Source organism: Talpa occidentalis, unplaced genomic scaffold (assembly GCF_014898055.3).
Source record: "Talpa occidentalis isolate TD23 unplaced genomic scaffold, MPIMG_talOcc4v2.1 talOcc4.10, whole genome shotgun sequence".
NCBI classification, from domain to species: domain Eukaryota; kingdom Metazoa; phylum Chordata; class Mammalia; order Eulipotyphla; family Talpidae; genus Talpa; species Talpa occidentalis.
Window position 1 is genome coordinate 86664176 of NW_023600993.1, and position 12388 is coordinate 86676563.

Below are 12388 nucleotides of genomic sequence, written 5' to 3' on the forward strand. Positions count from 1 at the left end.
TATAGTTTGAAATAGTCTGAATGTGATCACTTAGAGCCTTTTAATCTCTGGTGCAGCAGAGCCTTAGCTTTGAGAGTTTGCTAACTTCCCCTCCACTCTATGTCTCCCATCTGGCACCTTCCCCAGGTGTCAGCTGTGCTGGAAACCACTCATCTCAGGCCCAGACACGTTGTGTGACTTGAAACCGCCTCTGGGAGGTGGGGGCGACAGGACCTGCAGCTCCAGTACCTTCCCTTCCTCATCCTTGTCTGGCCAGGGAGGATCCTGCAGGTGACAGGGGCAGAGTTGGGTGCAGCTGTTTGCTTTACAACAAGGACAATTTTGCCCACCCCTTCGATGCTCCAGGGCACAGCTCCACACCTGTTCTCTATCCTCCGGCCCAGGTGCAGAGAACAAAAGAACACCTACTCACCAAGGTCGTTACCTTGGTGAGGGCGGGGGAGAAAGACTGTAGAAAGAAGAGTCCTGGGGGTGGGGAGGAAGGGCAAAAAGTTATGGGGAACTAGAGGGCTTGAATCAGCACAGTATTAATGCAAGTTTCTTCCATAATGGGTTCTGTGTCTGTGCTGCTCAGTAAAACAGTCACCAGAACAGGTGACTATTGCACATGTGAAATGTGGCCGGGGGGTGGGGGGGGTCTTCCTGGTGGCTTAGGGGTTGAGTCTCAACGCTATCACCTATATGGCCTGAGTTCATCCCCGGCAGGGAGCTAACCCACATATGGCAGGGAGCTAACCCAGATATGACCTCTCCTGTCTCATCTGCTGCTCCCCCAAGCAATGTATTTCAGTTAATTCACCTCTTCTGCTTCCCACTCCATCTCTGGTGAGTCTTCTTAACCCCCATACCTCTGGCTTACACCCAGTTCTTCTATGCAAAAAAAAAATTTAAAAAATGTGTCTAGTGTGACTGAGGAACCAAAGCTCCAATTTAATTTAATTTGAATTAATTTTCATTTAAATAGCCACATATGTCTAGTGGCTACCTCATTGGATACCACAGGTTTTAACAGCTGGCTCTGGAGGACATTCGGATGATGATGATTACATGTTTAAATAATAACAGCTATCATTTGTTGAGCACACAATGTGCTTGTGAGCCAGGTACATTGCATGAGTTCTTCTATTTAATCCTCACAATAACTGTAGGTAGGAGAGAAGTTATTGTCCCCATTTTACAGACGATAAAACTGAGGCTCAGAGTGGCAAAGTCTCTTGACCCAAATCCTAGAATAAGGAAATGCTGAAAAGTTAAAAGGGAACACCCAAAAACAAATTTCAAAACTCCACTCAAATAAAATAAGCACAGCAGCCTAGCCCTCCACAAATGAATAGTGTGTGCAAATTGTTAAAGGAATGCAAATCAGCCTAGGATTTGGGGGACAAAAGCTCAGACCTTCTGGTCACACCCTGAGTCTTTCTAGGCTGCAGGAGTGGGGGTGGAGGCTGAGTGACAAGGAGGAACTGGGGAGAAGGGAGTGCTGGGGTGGGGGTAGGGCTGGCCAGCTGGTGTCAGGGACCCAGGACATCAGCTGGCTGGCGGGCTGGCAGACTTAGACAATAGGCTAGGGAGGGGGGCGCCTGGTCAGAATTCTCCTCCCTCCACACCAGCCTTCTCCCTGCACCCCGCCAGCTGCTGTGGGCACCTTCTCCTGTCTCAACCCAGACCTGTGGGGAGCAAGAGAACTGAAGGGGGGAAGTGGAAAGGGGTCAGTGGAGGATGCTGGGAAAGCATTTGGAAAGACCTAGGCTGGGATGGGAGGGGTGGGTTGGAGAACCCAGGTTATTTCAGAGCTTCTATGGCAGTCTCCTTGGTGCTAGACTTTGTATTGGGGGATTTGCATAATCCTTCTATTTATTCCTCTTTAAGTACCCCTGGTAATGTTAATACTGATTATTATTAATAGTACTAACCCAGTGGCTCACGCTGGGCCCACCGGGCTGGAACTGAAGGTGTTACCTGACTTAATCCTTACCAACATTTTGGGAACCAAGGACTTTTATTATCACCCTTTCCAAATGAGGCACTGGTGGCTCTGAGAAGTTAAGAGACTTTCCCAACATCTTAGACCCAGAAAGAAAGTGATCCTTCCTCACCAATTTTCCCACCCTTAACTTTTACTTAAGTCTGTTTTTGTAAGTTGCAACTGTTATCTGCCCTCTTATGAGGTTTTTATACTTGTGGTTTATGTCAAGTGAACCTTACCTTAAATTCAATCTTCAGTGTCCAAATGTTTTTTGATACACAGTTAATTTATCACTTATATATTGTCCTTGCTGATTGCTGTACCAGCAGGCATCCTATGCTTTACTACCTGTTCATTCGTAGAAGAGTTTCTGTTATAGGACAGGGGGAGGGGCAGCCCAAACCCCGCAAACCTGCCTATTCTAAATGGGTTCTGCCATCCGCCGCATAAACACAAAACACATGAGACTAATGGGAAGGATCTTTAATAAAACTAGGAAACAATACAGGTAAGGCAAAGAGTCTAGTTTCTAAATGAAGCACCCAAAGTTACCCGTCCCCTCGTGGGTAAAAGTCCATCCATATGGGATTGGCCCAGAACAAGGCCCCAAAGCCTGCCACAAGTCTAAAGCATCTTCCCCACGTGGGGACCCACAGAAAAGGGTCACAAACAACCGGACAAGTCCGGAAGGAAAAGAGCAAAATCAACATCAAGATAAAAGCTGCCATTGTCACCTCCCCACGGGTCTCACCCACATCTGTGTCACCCAGTCCACGACCAAAAGACAAGCACAGTTTCTTTACGTATCTCTAGGTTCCATGCGCCTCTTCCAGGTCTCCTGGCTCCATCCTGCTCCTTCCTCAGTCTCTTCTGCAGCTTCTCTTCCTGCTCGGCTCCACCCTTCCTTGGGTGGGGCAGGGAACCTCCCCCTTTCCTGGGGACCACCCTGTTGCATTTCCACTAACCTACCTCCTACCTAGGAGATGCATCAAAGGGGCACTAGTGACTCAAACTCAATTTTTTTTAATAAATAAAAAAAAATTTATATCTTTTACATCATTGTGTTTTCCTGGTCCCAAACTCAATCTTCTGAGGATTCTCCTCCCTCTGGCTTTCTGAGACCCTTGGCAGCTCTTGTCTTTAGTAGGTCCTTTCCACCCTTCCAGCAGGAGTGTGACATGGTATTCATGCATTCATTCCACAAATAAGTCTGGAGTATCTACTGTGTGCTAGACAATGGTGTAGTCACAAGCTACAAAGCAGATGTCGACCTTGTCAATCACCCTGCACATCTCTACGTATAAAGAGTACAGAGTACTGTAAATAGGGTGCATGGAAGTTAAAGAGCATCTAGGGGGAGGGGGTGTCAAGTTAACCATGCAATCAAGGAGAATATCCTGGAGAAGGATGGCAACAGTTGAGGTCTGAAAAATATCCCCTTTTCAACTCACTCCTTAACCCCACTTCATTTTAATTCCTTCCCTTCTTCTAGGAACCTACATATTGATGCAGATGAGACTTAGGGAGAAAGGCACAGAGACTCCTCTCCATGCATGAGCTGAATCATTGGGGAGGCTGAGTATGTTAGATAAGATAGGCGGGTAAGTTCCTAATCACTATCTTATTTTACTTTTTTAAAGATTTATTTATTTATATTTACAAGAGCTGGGGTACAGGCCAGAGGTGTGGCAGGGGGTGAGAGGATTCACCAGAGACAAAGTGGGGAACAGAACAGGGAGACTGACTGAAATACGCTGCTGAGGGGAGCAGCGGGAGAGTCAGGAGAGGTCTGCTGTGCCATGTGGGTTGCTCCCTGGCCGGTCAGGGGGATCGAACTTGTGCTCCAGAGGCTGCGGACAGCTTCATAGGTTGCATCTTAACCCCTTGTGCCACAAGGGTGGCCTCTAATCACTATTTTAAAAATCATTATAAGGTAACTTTGTGTAGTTAAGTACAATAGCTTTTCATTCCACTGTTTATCATTTTTTTAAAGATTTATTTATTTATGCATACAAGAGCTGGGGTGTAGGCCAGTAGAGCGGGGGTGGGGCGTGAGAGGATTCACCAGAGACAAAGTGGGGAGCAGAACAGTTGGATTGACTGAAATACACTGCTGAGGGGAACAGCGAGTGAGACAGGAGAGGTCTGCTGTGCAATGTGGGTTAGCTCCCTGGCTAGGAATCGAACTTGTACTACCTTGGCTGCGGATTGCTTCATAGTACTGAGACTTAACTCCTTGAGCCACCAGGGAGGCCCTCATTCTACTGTTTATTCATTTATAAACATTCAACCAATATTTATTGAATCTGTACTGTGTGCCAAGTGCTGTTTTAGGACCTGGGGATATAGCAGTGAACAAGACAGATAAAAACCCCTGGTCTGGTGGAACTTCTTATATTATAATACAGGAGGCAGAAATGTATTTGATATATTGTTAAGTGGTGATCATTGCCATGATAAGAAATAAAGGAGGAGCAGGTGGCAGACAATTTGAAATAGTGAGGTGAGGGAAGACTTTTCTGAGCAGGTGAAAGTTTCAGCAGAGATCTGAGCAATCTGTGTGGGCATCTGGGAGAAGCGTGCATTGCTGGAACACTAAGATGCCATGAAATTCAAATCAATAGCATTCTCAACTCATGAAATTCTGAGTAATAGAATTCTGGGGCCATGGAATGCTAATCAATACTTCTTTGGCGCCTTAAAATTCTAATCAATAGAGTTCGCTGGTCATGAAATTCTAACTAATAGAACTCTAAAGTCATGAATTTTTAATCAATCAGAAAACTTCCCCCATGAAAGCAGCTGGAAAGCAAGATTCTCAGTGATCCATGGGAGGTGCTAGAGATTCCCAGGGAGAAGGGAGAAAGAATACCCAGGAGGTGGGAACAAATAGCATGTACTGAAGTGGAAAATGTCAGGCTGACCTGTTGATTTGCTGAGGTTGGCACATAGACAGTAGACTGAAAGTTTCAGGGAACAACTGATAAGTGCTATCAAGGTCACACACCAGATTCATACATCCCAGCTGATTGTACCCCTTGCTTTAGACAATAAATATTCTGTTGCCTAATTGCCTGGGGCTCAGATTTTGGAGAGAGAGAGTTCCCTTGGGCCCACTGATGTAAAGTCCACAGACGTAAAAAAAAGAGCTTCCCTCCTCCTTTCTGAGGGCTGCCTGGTTCCCTAATGGAAATTTGCTGTAAGAGTACAAGCATCCTGTGGCAGGAGGGTGGAGAGGTTATAAGCTAAAACCTGCTCCTCACCCAGTCATTCAATTGATGAGACCACTTTTTGCAAAAAATCTATTGTTTTTAATCTTTGAGCTATAACACCAGAGTTTCAGCAGCAGAGAGCCTGGTGAAAAATAACATGTCCACAGGCACATATGGACTGAACCAGTGCCCACTTCCTGGTCTGGATCCAATCGGGCCTGTGGCTATGTAGCCCTCACCCTACTGTATTAAATCTGAAGACTCTAGGCTGATTGCAGGTCCTCATCTTTAAACCTTTTCCCTTTATGAGTAATGGTCTAGGATGGTGTAGGGTAAGGAAAAATGTCAGGCTTTTTTGCCCTCCTGCCATTAGGATAGATGACAGATCCTTGCGGTCCTGAATGTATGCCTGATGGCGGGCACCTGGAATAGGGTGTGGGCATAGGTAGATGGGATTCACCTGGGCTAAGACTGTGCTTTTAAGGGGGGCATCACAGGGATGCCAGTAGAAGCCAAAAGAGAAGCCGAGAAAGAAGCAGCAGAAGCCAAAAGAGAAGCCAAGAGAGAAGCAAGAGAAGCAGAAGCCAAGAGAAGGCCAGAGAGCCCAGAGTGAAGACCTGCTAGGGGCTGGGAGGCCTGCCAGCCTAACGGCCCCCCAGTGCCCCTGCCTGCCGTGTACCTGGTAATCTAAATAAAAACCTGCAAAACCACTGAGGACTCTGACTCCTCCTTCAGCCGGTCTGCTGGATCTGAAAACCTGTACTGTGGTCTTACTGACCTTACAATTGGCGTAGTCGGCAGGATGATCCATGCAGACAGGTACTGGAGCCCTCCAAAGACCTGGAGGGACTAAGGAGTAACAGACTGTTTGCCTGTGATGATGCTGGAGGCGTCATGGTGGCACAGGAGAGGGACAAGGTCCGGGAGCTGTGGGACAAGACCTCGCATGGAGGAGACGCCTGAGAGGACCAGCCAACAACCTCCGAGGCAGCAAGAATCATTGGAAGAGAGGACCATGGTTCGGAGCTCGCTAGTGTTGGTTCAGGGAGAGGCCAACGGACTTGGACTGATGGACTTAAACTGACAATCCCACCAGTAGGCAGAGGAACTTTGGCAAGTTAAGTTTTTGGGGCCCTGGGGGAGAATGCTATTGTTTGTACACCCCAGGAGATGGGAATCTGGGGGTGGCCAGTGGGTCTTGGTGGCCAAAAGCAGCCTGTGTATGCCCAGCAGCTAGGCGGAGGAGAAAAGCCAACTGAGAAGGCAAAAGCTGGTACTGATGCTAAGTTTGGGAAGCCCTGAGTGGCTGCTAAGCACTAAGTAAGCTAAGGAAGGCCAGTAAGTCTCGTAAAATCACCTGTGGGTGATGCCCTGCTTATTGTTGAGTGAGGGTGAGGAGCTGAGGAACCTGTCCTTGGGGGATGGGTGGGGAATGTGGCTTGGGGTGGAGCCCAAGCTGAATGTAGAGTTTGTATCCAAGGATCCCCAACCCATGTGCTTGTGCAGTGGGTTGGCCTGAGTGCAGGGGTCTGCGAGTCGCATTGGTGGCTATGAAAGCCGAATATTGGAGCGACTGCAGACAGAAACCCTGAGGGTTGGCGATTACCCCCAACAGAATAGAACTGCCAATCCCAGAGTGAGTGCATCCTGGGGGTGGATGCTGTGTGTGGCTTGTAGCTGAGACTACAGCCAGAGAAGGCCAGGAAGCCTGATGGCTCCTGGCGTGTTACAGTAGATGCCGTCAGTGATTCCCCTTCCTTGTATGAGCAGTGCCTTCGGCAGCAGATTTGGTGGATCATCTGTTGGTACCAATAATTGTCTTTTGCCACTAGGTTGGTGTAGTGGCAGGAAGGGGCACTGAGCAGGTTTTCTGATCCCATGCAGACCGGGTAAAGGAGGAGTCAGAGTCCTCAGTTGTTTTGCAGGCTTTTATTGTGATTACCAGGTACACAGCAGGCAGGGGTGCTGGGGGGCCGGGAGGCTGGCAGTCCTCCCAGTCCCCAGCAAATCTGCACTCTCTCTGGGCTCTCTGGCGTTCTCTGCTTCTGCTTCTTTGCTTCTCTCTTGGCTTCTCTTTGGCTTCTCTTCGGCTTCTCCTGGTGTCCCCGTGACGCTGCCCTTAAAAGAACAATCTTGGGTCTCCCCAGTGGCGCAGCGGTTGAGCACTGGATTGCGAAGCTGCCTGAAGCCTCCGCGGCGCTGGTTCTATCCCCGGCTCTCCCCGGCCACCGGAGGAGGTTCCCACATGGCGTGTAGACCTCTCCTGCTGCCTGCTGCTCCCCTCAGCAGTGTACTTCGGTTCTTCTGCCTGTTCTGCTCCCCGCTCTGGCTCTGGTGGATTCTCTCACCCTCCCATGCTTCTGACTATACCCAGTGCTTGTATAAATAAATAAATAAATCTTAAAAACAAACAAACAAAAAAAAAATCTAAGTTCATTAAAAAAAAAAAAGAACAATCTTAGCCCAGGTGAATCCCATCTACCTATGCCCAAACCCTACTCCAGGTGCCCGCCATCAGGCATGCATTCAGGACCTCAAGGATCCACCATCTATCCTGATGGCGGGAGAGCAGAAAAGCCTGACATTTTCTTTACCCTACAGTTGGTTCCCTGCTTGGATTTATTTGTGATCTGTTGTATTTTGTTGTTATGTTGTGATATATTTGCTTTTGTGGGCTATGGCTGCATTGTTTATGTTTGCTAAGAAAATTGTATATATGAAGACTATATGGCAGAAAACTCTGAGGGGGTGGACTGTAGGGCAAGGAAAAATGTCAGGCTTTTCTGCCCTCCTGCCATCAGGATAGATGATGGATCCTTGCGGTCCTGAATGCATGCCTGATGGCGGGCACCTGGAATAGGGTGTGGGCATAGGTAGATGGGATTCACCTGCGCTAAGACTGTGCTTTAAGGGCGGCGTCACAGGGACGCCAGTAGAAGCCAAAAGAGAAGCCGAGAAAGAAGCAACAGAAGCCGAGAGAGAAGCAGAGAAGGCTGGAGAGCCCAGATAGAGTGAAGACTTGCTGGGGGCCTCCCAGCCCTCCAGCACCCCTGCCTGACATATGCCTGGTGAACCCCAATAAAAGACCTGCAAAAAACCACTGAGGACTCTGACTCCTCCTTTACCCGGTCTGCATGGGATCAGAAAGCCTGCTCAGTGATCCTTCCTGCCCCTACAGATGGTGTCATCCTACACTTCTTCTAAGCCCTTTGTGCCACGTGTTTTATTCATGGTTGTGTGCAGTTTTATTGGTAATAACAGCAATGACTACCATTGGCTGTGTCAGTCATGAAATCAAGCAATCTATAATCTCTGCTACTCAAAGTGTGGTTCCTGGATAGTGTTAGTTCCAAAACTGTTATCACAAAATAAGAAATATACAGTGTTTAGGAACTTTTCTGGCAATTTGACATTGCTATGATGTCCAAACACGTGACTAGTTTTCTAATAATTCAGCTTTCTTTTAGGAATGGTTCAGTCCACAGTGGATGGGGAACATTAAGCTGGTCCCTTATCAAAGATAGTGGAGAAGCAGCTCTGCTGTGCCTACATCATCTCTTTAAAACTCACAACTCTGGTGCAGCTGGTACTTCCATTGTTTCTATTTTATAGTTGAAGAAACCTAGAGACTCAAGCTGCAGGCACACCATGTCTAAAGCCCCATGGTGTCTAAAGCCCCACATGGAGAGGCAAGGAGGAGGTTCCAGGTCTATCAGGGCAAAGGCTGCACTCCCCAGAGTCGCTCCCCATTCCTCACTGCTTCCCTTTTTGGCCCCCACCCACCCACAGGGTTCAGTCTCCTCACCTCTAGGCCTAAATGCGTTTACTTTAACCTGGGGGTACCCAGTCCTCTCTCTTCACTTCTAAGTGAAGATGGTTCTACAACAAACACCTGCACGGTGAGGAGCCTGCTGTTTCTAACTGTGGAAGCCTTCTGTAGGGTAAAGAAAATATCAGGCTTTTCTGCCCTTCCGCCATCAGGGTAGATGATGGCTCCTTGTCCTGAATGCATGCCTGATGGCGGGCATCTGGAATAGGGTGTGGGCATAGGTAGATGGGATTCAGCTGAGCTAAGACTGTGCTTTTAAGGGCGGCGTCATGGGGACGCCAGCAGAGCAGTAGCAGCAGTAGAAGCCGAAGCAGTAGCCGAAAGAGAAGCCGAGAAGCAGCAGAACGAACTCCAGAGAGCTCAGATAGAGTGAAGACTTGCTGGGAGCTGGGAGGCCTGCCAGCCTCCCAGCCCCCCACCCAGCACCCCTGCCTGCCATATGCCTGGTGAACCCCAATAAAAAACCAGCAAACTACTGAGGACTCTGACTCCTCCTTTACCTGGTCTGCATGGGATCAGAGAACCTGCACTGTGGCCAGTCCTGCCCTCTACACCTTCCCTCCCCAACATCTGGATCAGCCGCTCCCTGGTCCCCGCGGTGTGTCACAGGTGACTGAGAAACGGAATTATTACTTTCATTTAATTATAAATAATGACTGATATAGAATTCTGGCTTATGGCTACTATATTGCCTAGTGTCCAATCTCATGTGGCATTTAAGGACTTTGGTTTTAGATCTGGAACTTTGGTTTTAGATCTGGAACTTGCTTGCCTGACATCTGGAGTAACACGGAGTGAGAATTTTTTGTCTGACAGATCTGGATACAAATCTGTGTCCACCAGCTGTGTGCTACTAGGCAACTCACCTAACTTTATGTCTCCAAGTCCTCATCTGAGAAATGAGACTAGGAAGTGTCCCTACCTCATAAGGTTAACTGATTGCTCTTAAGGCCCTAAGAATACACCTTTCACTCCCTGCCCTACTGAGCTACTCTGTGCTGCTTTGCTTCTGTTTTATCCTGTCTTTTCCTCCTTTTTGTAGCTAGACAAAGGGTTTAGCTTTCCCAAAACCCCCAAGAAGCACCAGGCAGGGAAAGATCGAGGTTCCAGGGCTCTTTACTCTCAGGTAGCTGGGAGGCCTTGGGCAAGTTCCCTAATCTCCTTGCTGAGCTTGGTTTTTACTCCTTCAAAATGGAAACAGATTGGTCTTACCCACAGCATTCATGAGGTAACGAAGTGATTGACTGATTAAATTATATGCCATGTGCTTAGCATACTGATAAGTTCTCAAGGTCAGCTATTGGTGTTGTACTCTTATTATTTGGCTATGTGACTTCTAATAATTACTATTACTATTCATAAATATTTCAGCCTAGGACTCTTTCCCCTGTGTTTAAAGAGTGGTTTGCACCTAAGACCTGTTTCTAAGCCAAAATTGGCCTCCATTTCCCTTGTTGAGGACTCAGAGTTTGAGCTGATGATAGAAAGGAGGAGGTGATAAGCTGGAGTAAGGGACAGGAACAGATGCTGAGTCTGGGGCTGGAATGCCCTGGGGCCAACTTGTGTGTGTGTGTGTGTGTGTGGCACCCCAGTCTTGGTTTTTCAGGGACCCAGCTGGGCACCTGATGCCTGAGCAAGGGCCTACTTGGCTGGGGGAGGGCCTGAAAGGAGGCTTTCTGGTCCCAGGAGATAATGGCAAAGGTCACACAGCTGCAGAACCATCTGCAATCTGGTAAGGTGCCACTGATGAAGCTCAGGATGGCCTGGAAGTTGTGACCCTGAGAATGTCCCTATGTGGCACCTGAGGACCTATCACCATGACCAGTTGACCTTGAAGTCAAATGGGAAGACTCTCCCTAGGTTCTGCCCAGGCTGGGTGGAAAGGTGGGGGGATACAAGAGAGGTCAGCAGGAAAGAGCTCCTTCATTTCCTGGCAGGTGGAGGTTGCCAAGAGCATACACTGGCTTAAAGTCCTGGTGTGGCCTGGCTACGAATCTGAAATCTTCCACACTTAGGTGGGACAGTTATAGCTAGTTGGTTATACAGGTGCCATTAATTAACTGTGTGATTTTGGACAAGTTTTCTGATTTATCCGAGAATCCATTCCAAATTGGTGAGTAAGAAGTACTCATTGAGGTTATGGGATTCAGAGCCTAATGTGGTAACTGACACATGGCAAGTAATCATTAATTTTGCTTATTGTTATCCAGCCACACACACATTCTGATCTGCAGGATCCTAATCTACTGAAATCTTGGGGTTTATTCTCTTTACCTGTTCTGGAGTTTTCCATTGTAATGAAATCTTGGGGTCAAGAGTTACTTCAGGTCTTTTTTTTTTTCTTTTTAAACAAAAGTGCTATAATATTACACCTTCAATTGAAAGCCCCTGTCTACTCCTCCTCTACCCCACTGCCCTTCCTGCCTCTCCATAGGAGAGTTTGGTTTCCACAAATGCTTCTGGCTTGGAGTTTCTATAAATCCCATGCGCATCCATGTGAGTGTGTGTGTATATACACACTAAATACAAATCTATCCTAAAGTCATATACAATATTATTAATTTGTCTTAAATGTTACATAGTTGTATTTTTTCCACATCTTTTAGCAACTTGTCTCTTTCAATTTTATGTTTTCAAGATCCATCCATTTTTGGTTTATTCTCTCTACCTGCTCTAGAGTTTTCCATTGTATAAATAGTCTGTACTTTATTTGTCTGTTGTCAGGATAGGTGGTGGGAAAAAACAGACAAACAAGTGCCTGGCCAGTACTGGGAGTCCTCAAATGTTTGCTGATGAAGAATGTTGTAAAGATTGAGGGCCTCCCTGGTGGCCTAGGGATTAAGTGCTATCACTACTGTGGCCTGAGTTGGATCTGTCAGGGAGCTACCCATATGGTGCAGCAGACCTCTCCTGCCTCACCCGCTGCTCCCCTCAGCAATGTATTTCAGCCAATCTGCCTGTTCTGCTCCCTACTCTGTCTCTGGTGAATCCTTTCACCCCCTGAACCTCTGGATTACACCCCAGTTCTTGTATGTATAAAAAAGATTGAATTTAGACATTTTCAGAGATAAAGAGCTCAGAATTAAAGCAAAATAAATAGCATATTCTTGTGGAAGGAAGGAAGGACGGAAGGGAGGGAAATACAGGAAGGGGAGAGGGAGCAAGGAAGAAAGGAAGAAGGAAAGAGAAGTATTTGTCTAGTATTAACTCCTCCAGAAAGACCACAAGAAAAACTCTTGATGCAAAGCTGAATTTATGAAATTTGCTGCACAAGGGTGAAAGTATCTTTAAGGTATTTCAGCAGTGCCTCAAGAGGAAATAATCAGGAAAGAATACTTATAAGACCAGGGTAGGGGAGGGTTTCTGGTTTCAGGTGAATTT